This window comes from Solanum lycopersicum, chromosome 10, assembly GCF_036512215.1.
Source record: "Solanum lycopersicum chromosome 10, SLM_r2.1".
Lineage (NCBI taxonomy): Eukaryota > Viridiplantae > Streptophyta > Magnoliopsida > Solanales > Solanaceae > Solanum > Solanum lycopersicum.
Window position 1 is genome coordinate 17126567 of NC_090809.1, and position 14575 is coordinate 17141141.

The 14575-nt window shown below is 35.2% G+C and overlaps 1 long non-coding RNA gene across 1 annotated transcript; it reads right to left on the minus strand.

The window, feature by feature from the left end:
* Positions 1 to 2517: 2517 nt before the first annotated feature.
* LOC138339091 (uncharacterized) lies at positions 2518 to 6362 on the minus strand. The gene is made up of 3 exons (XR_011212137.1): positions 6214 to 6362; positions 5293 to 5365; positions 2518 to 2731 (listed from the first exon to the last, which is right to left on the minus strand). It is a non-coding gene; the product is annotated as an uncharacterized lncRNA (long non-coding RNA).
* Between the last annotated feature and the right edge of the window lie 8213 nt (positions 6363 to 14575).

Sequence of the window (14575 nt, forward strand, 5' to 3'; positions counted from 1 at the left end):
GAAGTAATGAACCCATCTAGACATTGCACAAGTAGCTCCTTAGGAGGTTCTAGGAAGGTATTTTAATGCAAGTCTCTGTGTATGTGTTTCCTTACGCATGACATTGTAATATTTGTGTACTTGTTATAAAGATGTGCATAATATGAGTCTTTACACATGATGTTGATCTTGTTGACTATATGATGAAAGCCTTGACTTACCTATGCCTATGTGGGATTATACTTCTATGATGGTATGTGTTTTCTTGTGTAGATGATATGTATGATTTTCCTTGTGTTCCTAAGGTGATATATTTCACCAAGTATCCCTAAAGAATTTCTTGGAAGACTAATAAATCAAAAGGAAGAGTTCATTGTAAAGAGGAATGTGCTCACTGTAAAGTTACCTCAAATTGGACTTAAATTCTATATGTGTTTTTCTATGATGTTTGGCCTTTGGTTGTTTTCTATGAAGTATGAAAATGATATATGTGCTATTGATAAAGTTTTTATGATGATTTACTCAAAATGGCTTGAAGTATGATTTCAAAGAAAATGACCTATTTTAATGCATATTTTTGAATGGTTGTCATACTTAGTACATTCTTGTGCTAATCCCGTTCTTCTCTGCTTTTTACACAAAGTGTAGGTTATGGCTGCTTACAGGATTTTTTGAATGATGAAGAGCTTGATAGGTGATTCCCAAACTAAAGGAAAGGAATCCTTAAATTTAATTATAGTAAAGTCTATTAAGTATTGTATAGTTTTGTATTATGTCTTAAGGGTAGTATCCCTAATGTATTCTTATGTTGTTGAGTCTAAGATGGCAAAGAGACTTAGAGTCTATATATGTATTATTACTTATATTTTATATGTATATGAAGTAAAGTTTCTAGAATATGAGGTGCTATAAAAAGTTTTCTATTTTCTGCTAAATTTAGTATGTCGATGCATGAATGATAACTATGGGCTTGTAGAAGACCTCTGAGAGGTCAAGTACGCAATCTTACTTCTAAGGGGTGCTCCCCGGTCGTGACACTACTCAATGCATAGAACCTAACCTACTTGGGCGCAAAGCAATTTTTATGGGGTTTGATTTTTTTTCAGCATTTCTGAATTTACCACAGTGAGTTGGGCCTAGATCTCGCAAGATTCCATAATCGTTATGCTAGAAAATTCCCTATCCTTCTTTCCCTAATGTGAAATAACTTTTCTGGGATTTCTAGGATAACTTACGACTTTTAGGTTGTTTCAAAATATATGGAAAAATAAGGATTTCTCAAAATTTGGATTCTTCCTCGGTGATTCCGCTTTAGCGGAGTGAGTTGTCATTGCAGTTGGGTCGTGCAAGCAGCACCTATCCCGTTGTAGCGGGACAGCGGCCAGAATTCTTTTTTTTTTTTTGCAAATTTTTCTCTTCTCAAATAAAAATGATTCTGGCCTTTACCAGTCAAGAGATGTTCATAGAGTTTTCCAAAAATCTTTATAAAATAGGTTTACTTTGTTTTAAGACATGAGTTTTGAGTTGAGTAAAAAGTAAAACTTGAAGTGTATTCCATCAAAAGAGTTTATTAGGACTATGTATTCTCAAAGAGTAAATATTTTCACATTTAAACAATAAAAGAAATTGAGATTTCCAAAAGAGCCTTTGAACTAGTTTTCAGTAAAGAGTAAGCATAAAGAGTAAAGTTTATTCTTCAAAGATTATTCGGGAACTAAGTATTCCCAAAGAGTAAAATGTTTTAAAATTTGCGCAAGAATGGAAACTAAGAATTCCAAGAGATATTTTTAATCTAATTTTTGCGTAGTTATCTCAAACCAAAGGAAAAGTTTTATTTTACAAACATATGAGCTAAAGTATATTTTGGGAATAGTATTGAGAAACGAGATGTGGACGATCTTTAGTTTGGGTAACTCATGTCTCCATAAACCATGTAGGCATCATGTATTTTAAAAGATCATACTTTTTAGATGACTCCTTAAGATGCTTTCAGCATAAATTAGTGGATCCACTAATTTAAGCGTTCCATATGAAGTAAAAGTTTACAACAGTTTTTGTTGCGTGGGCAAGGTTTTGTATCAAAACTTAGTCTCATAATAGTGATTTTCGGTTAGATAAACTCTCACTAAAATTATATGTCATGCCTCGAGCCTACACCCTGGGCAGGACGAGAACTCAGAGACAATTGTTGGTTAAGCGAACCCTTGACTTTACATACTCAGTATATTGAATGAACGAGTATGCGAGTTTGAATTCTAAATACAATTATAAATCTTGAAATGGAGTTAGGAGGAACTTACCTTTGCTCTGCTCAACTCATAATATAACAACTCAATATAAAGTTGTCACATCCCGGGAGCACCCCCTAGAAGTAAATGGCGTACTTAACCTCTCGGAAGTCTTATACAAGCCCATAGTCATTATTCATCGCATTGACATAGGTAAATTTAGCAGAAATTTAAAACTTTCATAGCACATCATATGTTAGAACATTACTTCCAATATATATAAAAAAAAATATCATAATACATAGTTTAAGTCTCTAGTCTCTTTTTGTCATCCCAAACTCAACATCACTAGAGTACATTAGGTACATGACCCTTATAACATAAAACAAAAGTAAACTTATTACATAACTTCACAGTTTACCATAAGTAGGAAATCCTTGGGCTTAAGGACTCCTTTCCTTGAGCTTGGGAAATCACATGTCAAGCTCCTCACCACTTAAAGACTTCCTTTAAGTATCCATAACCTACACATTGTGTGAAAAAGTAGAGAATAATAAAGTTATTACAAGAATGCACTAAGTATGGAAACCATGCAAAAACATATATTTAAAAGGGACATTTTACTTGAAATCATGCATTATGTCTTCTTGAAAATCTTCATAAAACTTTGATACAATAGCATTTAAAAAATTCAAATACTTAATATAGGCATATTCAATGGTCATCAATCATTAAAAAAAATTATATATTGCATTTAAGGCATTTTAGAGTCACATTACAGTAAGCATTTTTCTTCTTTACAGTAAATTTCCTTTATTTTTTAACATCTTAACCTCCTAAGTAACCCTCTAGTGATACTTGGTGCAATGCATCACCTTAAGGCCACAAGGAATCATACATAAATCCTACATAAGTCATCGCAATGCATCACCTTAAGGTCACAAGGAATCATACATAAATTCTACATAAGTCATCACATACCATCATAGAAGTATAGTATATAATAGACACATTTAAGTCAAGACCTTAATGACATTATAATAAACGCTAGTCATTATGCACATATATTAACTTCACTTCACCTAGAACATTATAGTACCTTACCCATGACCCCAATCTAGGTCTACTAGTGCAATGTACATGTGAAGACCCATAACCTCACATATACTTAGTAAACCTGATACCACAAGTCTTAACATTCTCTTCATACATTAACATGACAAGCATAGACAACTTCACTCATTCCAAGTAAGACCTTCATCATATGATCATTAAGACTAACATTATGCACATAAGGAAAGACCTCATCATATAGACTCACTAGGACTCATATCATGCACATCTTCATAACCATTAGACAATACTACAATACCATGCATAAAGACATGAACATAACCATACACATTAGAACATCTTCTTAGAACTTCCTAAAGAGTTACTTGTGAAATTCATTGTTAAGTTCATTACTCTTACGTATCCTAAGCAACTTCCCTTAGGTCATCCTAGTTAGATTCCTAGTAATTTACTTCCATTGTCCATTTTACTTTAGGGAAACTATAGCCATAACCAACACTAAGACCATGGGTGCTAAATATGGAATTTGGTGTTGTAGAGCCTTACACCAAATAAAGGTGCTCTACCTAGCCAAGGTAGAACATTAATACATACTAGTATACTAAGTGATATCACTTTCTAGATCCTATGGGGCAAGCACAGTTTATGGAACTTGGAGGTAAATGTGAAAACCCTCTTTATGCCAAATGGGGCATTATAACTATTCAATTATGGAAATATCACTCTAATCCATTTGTCTATGAGTCTAACCACCTCGTGAGGACTATTTTGTTACCTACCTTCCTACAATGGGAAGGGACTCGGTGCTAAGCTAAGTTCTCTTTTATTGAAAATACTTTGTTTATTACTTTTACAAAAAATAGGCCTTATAAGATTGACTTCTCATATACTTATCTCAATGGTTATAGATGAGAGTTCATCAACCTATATCATATGAGAAAAACTTTCACATGGATATCGCATATTCAAGCACCTATCTAGTTTAGGATACTCTTGAGAACACCTTTCAAGTGCCCTTCTATTGACTAGATGACCATTCATGTGTGTTTGTGTGTATAAATGTGAGCAACCCTTTCATGTAACACCTTTATACCACACATATTCATACTTTATTTAATTCATGTGTAAGTGTACAAGTGTAACTATATGAGCAATCATTTTATATAAATACATTTAGACACTAGTTATAATCATACATCATCTACCATATACTTCACATTATAGCATATAAGACATGCTCATAACATACTCATGCATTCATATTCATGTACATAGGAAACAAAACCTAAGAATTATCCTATCAAGGTACACATGTGCAATGCATAGACAAGGTCCCATACCCTTTCACATACTAGTACACCTATAGAGTCATCCTTTTAATGACACATCACATAAAATGTTTCATGAACATAACCTTACTTGCATAGTAGTAGACATTATTGCATTTGAGAATATCTTTTCATTAAACACCATGATCATATACTACGTTGTAAGCATGCACAATGTGTGAGTGTGTGTACACTGGTCAACATGTATCAACAACACATGGAGGCAGCCACCCTCTTAGGACCAAAATGCACCTTAAATCATAGACCACACAACACAACTAGCATCGGAGACAAGATAATCTGCATATTACATTCATGACTCTTACCTTAGCTATTCACACATTTATATAGGGGTATATAGGTAGGGGTCATTAATCCTTATTACTTCATCAGTGGAAGCACCTATACATAACCCTAACATAATCATTCACATGCTCATAATACTAGAAACATAACCTAGATCATAAATAGAATAGATGACTAGGCAAGATCTTCTTTACATAGGGTGATCATCACTAACACATATTCATGACATAATTTCCATCATGTCCATGATCACATTGTATAAATATTGACAATAAATTAAACACCTCTACCATAAGTGGACCATACCATGGAATGCCATACAAGGCTTCATCAACTATCAATATTATAGAAGAGTAGAGGGGAAGAGTCATTCTTACCAATTCATCAATCTTTGATCATCATTGAAAAATACACCTTTTTCTTCTACAATTCATTTGGGGCAGTGGATAACTGTACTTTGACATAAATGAAATCATACATAAGTCATTAAAAGATCATGCTACAAGCTAGTACACATCATCACTAATTCATTAAAGAGTAGAGAGACATAGATCACTTACTAATATCCCTTACTTTGATCATCATGATCAACTTTCATAATTCACCAATAATACCAATCTAGGGAAGTAGATAAATACATAATAACCAAGTCAAAATCATGCTTCATCTACCGTATAATTGAGATCACATCATCTACATTATAATATCCAATATATAGGCTAGAAGAACCTAGATCAATCCTTTCCAGGACACCTTTACTTTGATCTTGAATGATTCACACCCACAATTCATCAATAATATAATTATAAGGCAGTAGTTAAAGATATCATAACCTAAACGAAATCCTACTAAAATTTCCATAAAATTGAGATCATAGTAAGCATGCTACATTAATCCATGGAGGATAGAACAACATAGGCTAATCTTATCAAACAATCAAGCCCTGATACACTTGTATCACTCATCAAAAATTCACCATCAATATACAATATAGACATTATATATAAGCAACTCAACACAATAGAACCACAATTCGATTAACACAAGATCAAGATAAAAAAAACTCCAATATAGGCTAAATCAAAAATATGAGAGAACATGGGTTCAACATGGAATTGGATTGAAAATAAAATTGAAATCATTAGATAATCATGAATTCATTAACATTATTCTTTTGAAATCAATTTGAGAAAGATCCCATGGCTAGATTGAAAAAGGAGAAGTTAGATCATGAACTTCCATTGAAAATATTGGAAGGAACGCTCTAGATGGAATATTAACTAGAGATGAAGGATCACCATAACTTTTTTAGATGAAGGAATCAAGAAATATTCATGAAGAACCCATGGGAATCCAAGTTCCAAGATTTTCTTGAGCTTCACCTCCAATGGACTTTTTTAGAGAGAATATTTTGGTAGAGGGAAGTCTAATTTTTGAGGAATGAATTGGGTATGGGGTATTCACGTTTTTGATCATCTTAATATACCCAAAAATAACCAAATAAACCACCTAGGTTGAGGTTATGACGTGGGGTGAATTTCCCATTTACCCCATAATGAGACAGCTTGCATGGCAGTTTTACATAGCCTGCTTCGACGATCTCAAACGACGCCCAATAGGTCCATTGACGAACCGTAATGCAGGCCGTCGTTTGGGCCTGAGGATTTTCCATTGACTTGAGCCTTCACCATTCTAATTATTCGAAGATAATTGACCGTCGACATGGTATAAGTGAGACCACTGACCATCCTTTGGCTCCATTGCAGTGTCTCAACATCCTTTGGGTCCTCCTTGAGGGCCTCTTGTGGGGCCCTTGGGGAATCATACCCGGACGTTTTCAACGTAAATATAAACTTTAAAATGTTAAATACCTGCCATGAAAGTTTCACCTAAAACGAACACATAAAACATGTCAATACACACCATGATACACATGCACGCCTCAAGTGCTAACTTTCTAATGTTTTGGACGTTCTTAGACGTTTAACCTCCAAACTTCATGAAATTTAAATTAATTCCTATAAAAATCATTATTACTCATATAATGACTTCGTAAGACCATTACAAACACATAATCACATAAAACACATAAGGCTCCTTTCATGACTAGTCATTGAATGTCTTGGTCGTCCCTTGACGTTTGACTTCAAAATTACCTAAATCTTTAGACTCTGACTCATTAAAAACTTACAAACCATTTTAGTATTTAAAAACATCAAGACACACACGTTTGGTTCTAGACACCTTAACTCATTTTGGGTTCTTACAAAAGCATTACGGACAATATGCAATATATAAATATACAACACTGATAAAACAGTGCAACTCTTGGTTCATTAGAGATATAACAATAATAAACTCAACTTTACTTATATATGAAAATAATGTAGTTTTTGTGGTAGTTTCCCTAACCGACAACCACTACTATGAGCCTAAGTGGTGATACAATGTCTTGCTCATATTGCCAGAATTGTAAAATAATTTGTCATCGCATAGAACATTCTCCACCTAGTGGATCCACTGGCTAACCTTACATGATCATATAAAAAGTATGACATTTTAATACCAATGATGGATACATGGTTTACATGGGGACTTGAGTTATCTGAATTTTCATCCAAACACAACATCGGTTCTCAATTCTACTCCCAAAATGTAGTTTAGCTCATGCTTTAAATAAAAACATTCTTTCTTTGGGTTGAGATAATTTACTGAACCCTTTAGCTTAAAGATCTCCTTTTCTGGAATCAATGTTCCCCGGTTTAGTTCAAATATCTTTTCAAACTCCTTAGTTTCCTTTTTACTTAAATGTAAAACATTTATAAACCTTTAGGGAATACTTAGTGCCTTTTATAACATTAGAGAAATGATATCAATTATTGATCTTTACTTGACTTGAAATTTTAACTCTTACGGGTCCCTTATACCTTTTTGAGAAATGAACTCCAACTTTTACTCTTTTTCTTAACTCGAACTTGAGAGTTAAATGAATTAAAAACGTTTAAGTAAGACTCTAAGAATTTTAAAACTTTACTTTACTCACTTTATAGCCTTAGACTTGACTTCTTACTTTTTTGACTTTAATCCTATTTTCCCTTGAATTTTTATTATGGATTCAAGGATCATTATCTCATGTTTATCGATGATTTCATGATGTTTAGATGTAATCTAGAGTGTTTGAATCAACTATTAATGAAGGGTACATCACTTGAGAACTTGACAATCGAAAATCTGAACTGGAAATTCTTCATAAGATAGGTTATCCTGAATTTCAACATTCTCTGTTTGTACTATCAATTAAAGATCACCTAAGAACATCTTCAACATAGAAAGATGAAATACCGTATGAACTACTTCAAACTCTTGGGTTAGCTCCAGCTCATAATCACATTACCCACTCTCTTGGAGATTCTTGAAGGACCAATATATCGAGGACCAAGTTTCCTCCTCTTACCAAACCTCATAAATCCTATCATGGGTTAAACCTTAAGATACACCCAATCATCTACTTCAAACTCTAATGGACTTCTCTTAAAATATGTGTAGGACTTTTAGTGACTTTGTGCCGAGCTATGGAAGAGGAGAAAGAAAACAAGGTATGGTGGTAATATCTCCTTGAACAGGCGAGTTTTTCAGGACTTCAATTTTTGTTAAATCACTTTCACCTTCTTCATAGCTTGGTGAACTAGATGTGATCCTATCAACCCTATTTCACCAAATTCTAACCACCCAATAGGATATATGCATCTTCTCCCATAAAGATCTTCATATGGAGCCATTTGGATGCTCGAATGATACCTATTATTGTAAACAAACTCAATGAGAGGTAGGTGATCATCCCAATTTCCCTTAAAGTCAATCACACAAGTTCTCAACGTATATTCTAATGTCTGAATAGTATGCTCTTCTTGTCCATCTGTCTGAGGATGAAAAGCAGTACTCAAAGTTACCTTTGAACCCAAACCTTTCTGGAAAGATTCCCATAATTTTGCAGTAAATTGTGAACCTCTATCTGAAATAATAGATACCGAAACTCCATCACTTCTTACCACTTCTTGAAGGTACAGCTTATCATAATCCTAAGTCGAATAGGTAGTCTTTACCGGTATGAAATGGGCTAACTTTATCATTCTGTCGAAAATCACCCAAATAGAATCATGTTCCCCTTGCGATCTTGGAAAGCATGCGATGACCTCTATATTAATAATATACCCCTTCCATTCGCCAAGTTCTATATTCTGAGCTAACTCTCCAGGCCTTTGGTGTTCCACTTTCACTTACTGACAATTTGAACACTTTGCAACAAACTCAGAAGTGTCTCTCTTCATACTTTCCCACCAATATATGTCCCTCAAATAGTGGTACATCTTGGTGGAACCGGATGAATGGAATATCTAGAGCTATAAGCCCCCTCCAAGATCCTTACTTGAAGTCCATCCACTTTAGGTACACATAATCTGCCTTGGTACTTTAGCACACCAGCTCCCCCTTGTTCAAAATCCAATACTTTTTTATGATGGATAGGGTCTTGGTCTTGATTCTCTTTCACCTCTGACAATAATGATGACTCAGCCCCATTGGTCACCACTATGCCTCCTTTTGTGGAATTCCTAAGTCTAACTCTCAAATGTTCAAGTGTGTGCACATATTTTGCGTACTCCCTCTTTTCTTCTTCAACATTGAAAGTACTTCCCATGGACAACCTGTTTAAGGCATCATTAACCATATTAACCTTTGATGGGTGGTAAAGAATACTCATGTCATAATATTTTAGTAATTCCAACAACCTTCTGTGTCTGAGGTTGAGCTCTTTCTGAGTGAACACATATTGAAGGATCTTGTGATTAGTGAATATATCTACATAAACACCATACAAATAGTGACGCCATATCTTCAAAACAAAGACTACTACAGCCAATTTAAGTCACGAATTGGGTAATTCTTCTCAACAACCTATAATTGTCTAGAGGCATAAGCTATAACCTTGCCATTTTGCATTAACGCACAACCCAAACCAACTCTTGATGCATCACAATACACCACAAAGACATGAGTACCCTCTGGTATGGTCAAAACTAGAGTGGTAGTCAATCTATTTTCAACTCCTAAAAGATTTTCTCACAAGCTTCAGACTATTGAAATTTAACTGTCTTCTGAGTTAATTTGGTCAAAAGAGAAGACATATATGAAAATCCTTCAACAAATTTCCTATAATAGACAACCAAGCCCAAGAAACTCCTTATATCTATTGGAGATGTAGGTGTAGGAAACTCTGAACTGCCTCTATCTTCCGAATGTCAACTCTAATCCCTTCACCAGAAACAACGTGGCCCAAGAATGCCACAAATATAAGCCAAAAGTTACACTTAGAGAACTTGGCGTAAAACTCCTTATCTCTCAAAGTCTAAAGAACAATCCTAAGGTGACTAGTATGATCTTCTTCATTCCTTGAATAGATTAATATGTCATCAATGAAAATGACGACAAACAAATCTAAATAAGGTTTGAAGACTACGTTCATAAGGTCCATTAATGTTGTAGATGCATTTGTCAAACCAAAGGACATAACCAAACGTTCATAATGTCCATATCTTGTACTAAAAGTTGTCTTTGAAATATCACATTCCATTACTTTCAACTTATGATAGCCTGATCTAAGTTTTGGAAAAGCAAAAAGCACATTGAAGTTAATCAAAGATATCGCCTATCCTTGGAAGAGGATACTCATTCTTGATGGTCACCTTATTTAACTGACGGTAGTCTATACACATACTAAGGGACCCATCCTTTATCCTAACAAACAAGAACATAGTGCCCCAAGGTGAGACACTTGGTTGAATGAAGTCTTTATCTGAAAGATCTATCATTTTTAGCACTTTTAACTATGCTAGTGCCATTCTACATGGCGGAAGTATTTGGAATGATGTGTATGAAATAGTCTATCTTTCTTTCGGGAGGGAATCTGGATAGAGCATCACAAAATACTGAAACTCATTGACTATAGGAACTGACCGAATGGAAGGTACCCTAACACTTGAGTCATTAACTTGAACTACGTGATAGATACATCCCTTTGAAACTAACTTCCTCGCCTTCATGTAAGAAACGACCCGTAGGCACTATTAAACTACTAGTCCACTCCATGACTAGTTCATTTTGAATTTGAAACTTTAAGCTCGAGTTCTACAATATATTGATGCATAACAGGCATGGAACCAGTCCATACCTAAAATGACATCAAAATCTACCATGTCCAATTCTACTAGATCAGCCATGGTGTCCTTGTGATTGATGGAAATAGGAAAATCACAATAGATAGAATAGACTCACCAATAAGTGTAGAAACACAAAAGGGTTCAAGGAGTTTTTAAGGAACACTCTCAAAATGATTTGCAACATAAAGAGTCACAAAGGATAAACTTGCTCTTGTGTCTAACAAAGCAAAACCATCAAAAGTGAAGACTTTGATCATACCCGTGACAACATCTATAGAGTTCTCTTGCTTTTGGCGGCTAGTGATTGCATAGAGGCAATTTGCTCCACTGCCTATGCCAGAAGTAGTTCCTCTAGGTGTATCCCTTTCTGGTGGATCACCTGATGAAGATTGGGCTCTATTCAGTGGCTTTCCACCACCTTTTTTATCCGTAAGGCACTCTCTGATGAAGTGAAATGAGTTTGATAAAGAAATTCTCTAGAATCTTTAAAATGAACATAATGTATCATCCACCCTTTAGAGAGAAGTGGTTGCAAGCTCATCCAATTCAATTACACAAAAAGAGAAACCTACTTTACCACACTTGTAACAACCTGTCTAGCCATCACAAAAGTTTCCTGGGTGGTGTCTACAACACTTAGTACATGCAGGAGCCCTACTTCCTTCTTGCGCCACACAACCTTGAGACTGAGCCGGTGTAGCCTTAAAGTGCTGCAAATTCTGGCCACTATACTCACCTCGATTTTTGGGTGCAGGTGCACTAACAGATGATGGTGCATGACCCTTTGTTTTATAGAATTGTGGTCAACTTAAACCACCTTTTTGTTGGTCAAACACGTTCTTAGTCTTTGCTTTCTTTTTTCGGCACTCCTCTCTATCCTTCGACTTCTCCTCTTAAACTTTTTGCACATATACCATCATCCTAGATATGTCCATGTCACCTATTAACATGGCATCCCTAGCTTCTTTACTTGAAGCACGACCCAACTCGGCAACAAAAAGTCTCATTCTGCTCCTTATGTTCTTCACCATTTCCGGAGCATAACGAGATAGTTGGGTGAACTTCAACCCATACTCATCAAAACTCATGGAGTCTTGTTTAAAAGTAAGGAACTACCTTACCCTTGCTTCTTTTATTTTGTGAGGGAAAAACATCACAGGAAGGCTTCTTCGAAACAATCCCAACTTGGATATGGTGCACCCTCAGCTCTGCCATCCTTCCATTGATCAAACCAAAATCTAGTCACACCCTTCAGTTGCTATGCATCCAATAAACCCTCAAATCATTCACCACATGCATCACCACAAATACCTTCTTCAGCTCTTCCACGAAGTTTTCCAGATCCTCAGTAGTGCTTGATCCGGTGGAACTTAGAGGATTCATTCTCAGAAACTTACGAACCTTCAGTGTAAGTCCCCTCCTATTGAGCTCTTCTCTATTTCCCGACTTGGTTAGCAACTACTTGACTTAACATTTGGTTATATTCCCAAAATTCGGCATTTATAACCTCTCCTTGGGGTTACAAATCTAGTGCATTCAGAACCTCTTTTTCATCAATATTCCTTCGAACTGGTCGACCTCTAACTGCCCTTCATTAAGGCATGATGATTTGAAAATATGCGTAAGCACAAATTAGATATAAGCTCTTTGCATGAAAGGAACATGAAAGAAGGGGAACATTCTTAAATGTTGTAGCCTCATAATCATAGATTTGGCGCTCTTTCGATGACTAAGACTCTATAGACACGGATGCATAGACCCCCTAGAACTCTTGAATTTTGTGATTTGATACCATATTTTCATGGACCGAGCCTACACCCTAGGCGGGACTGGATCTAGGAGACCATCGCTGGTTCCCAAGAAAACCCTTGGTCTAGCTTACTCAACTCACCGAAAGAATAAACTCAACTTACTTAAGAAACAAAGCGTGCTCAAAACAAATACTTCATAATATTTGGCCAAAATAGCAGTTAGGTCTCAACAAGTAAAATAAACTCCAAACTGAAATAGTAGTTCTCTACGAAGCCTCTAAACTTAGCAAAGAGTGATGTTGGGACAGACCCCACAACATCATAAAACTAAACTACTAAAGTAAATGAAATGGATGTCCTTCGGAACGCAGGGAGGCTAATCACTGACGCTGGAGCTAAATTTGGATCAACGAAGTGTCCCGCGTTGATCCTAGTTACCTACATCTGCATCATAAAATGATGCAGGAAACATGGCATCAGTACATTGAATGTACGAGTATGCGGGTTGCAATTCTATGAAACTTTAAATAGAGTAAGGAGGAACTTACATTGTCGTTGCTCAACTCATAAGATAACAACTCAATATAAGCATTCGGACAATATGCAATACATAAATATACCAAACTGATAAAACAGTTTATCTATTGGTTCATTAGAGATATAACAGTAATACTTTCAACTTTACTTATATATGAAAGTAATATAGTTTATTGGGAGTTTCTCTAACCGACAACCACCACTATGAGCCTAAGTGGTGATACAACATCTTGTCCACGCTGCCATAATTGTCCTATATTTTATCATCGCATAGATTATCCTCTACCTAGTGGATCCACTTGCTAACCTTACTTGATCATCTAAAAAGTATGAAACGTTAATACACATGATGGCTACATGCTTTACATGGGGAGTTGAGTTATCTGAACTCTCATGCCCATATCAGTGCTCAATTCTACTCTCAAAATGTGCTTTAGCTTATGCTTTTAATAAAAACTTTCTTCCTTTGGGTTGAGATAATTTATAGAACCCTTTAGCTTTAAAAGATCCTTTTTGGAATCAATTTTCCCCTTTTTAGTTCAAACTCTTTTGAAACTCCTTAGTTTCCTTTTTACTTAAATGTAGAACATTTATCAGCGTTTATGGAATACAACTTTGGAGAAATGAAGTCAAATATTCCTCTTTACTTAACCTAAAACTTTAACTCTTATGGAATACTTAGTTCCCTTATATCTTTTTGAGAAATGAACTCAACTTTTACTCATTTCCTTAATGCGAACTAGAGCCATAAACGAAATAAAATTTTTTCAGTAAGACTCTAAGAACTTTGAAAAATTTACTTTTACTCACTTCATATCTTTAGACTTGACTTCTAACTTTCTTGAATTGGATCCTAACTTCCCTTGAATTTTGATTATGGATTCAAGGATCATGATCTCATGTTTATGGTGATTTCATGATATTTAGATATACTCTAGAGTGTTGGAATCAACTAGAAATAAAGGGTACATCATGTCATATCCCAATACCATATACTAGAAGATGTGGCACTCTTGGAGTGCAACTGGCGTACTAGACCTCTCTGAGGTCTTATACAAGCCCTTACATATCGTTCATCGCATATACATAGTGAAAAAAACTGCAGAATTAAAACTTTTCATTTAAGCATTTAAGAAGTCTTTTAAAACTCATTCATA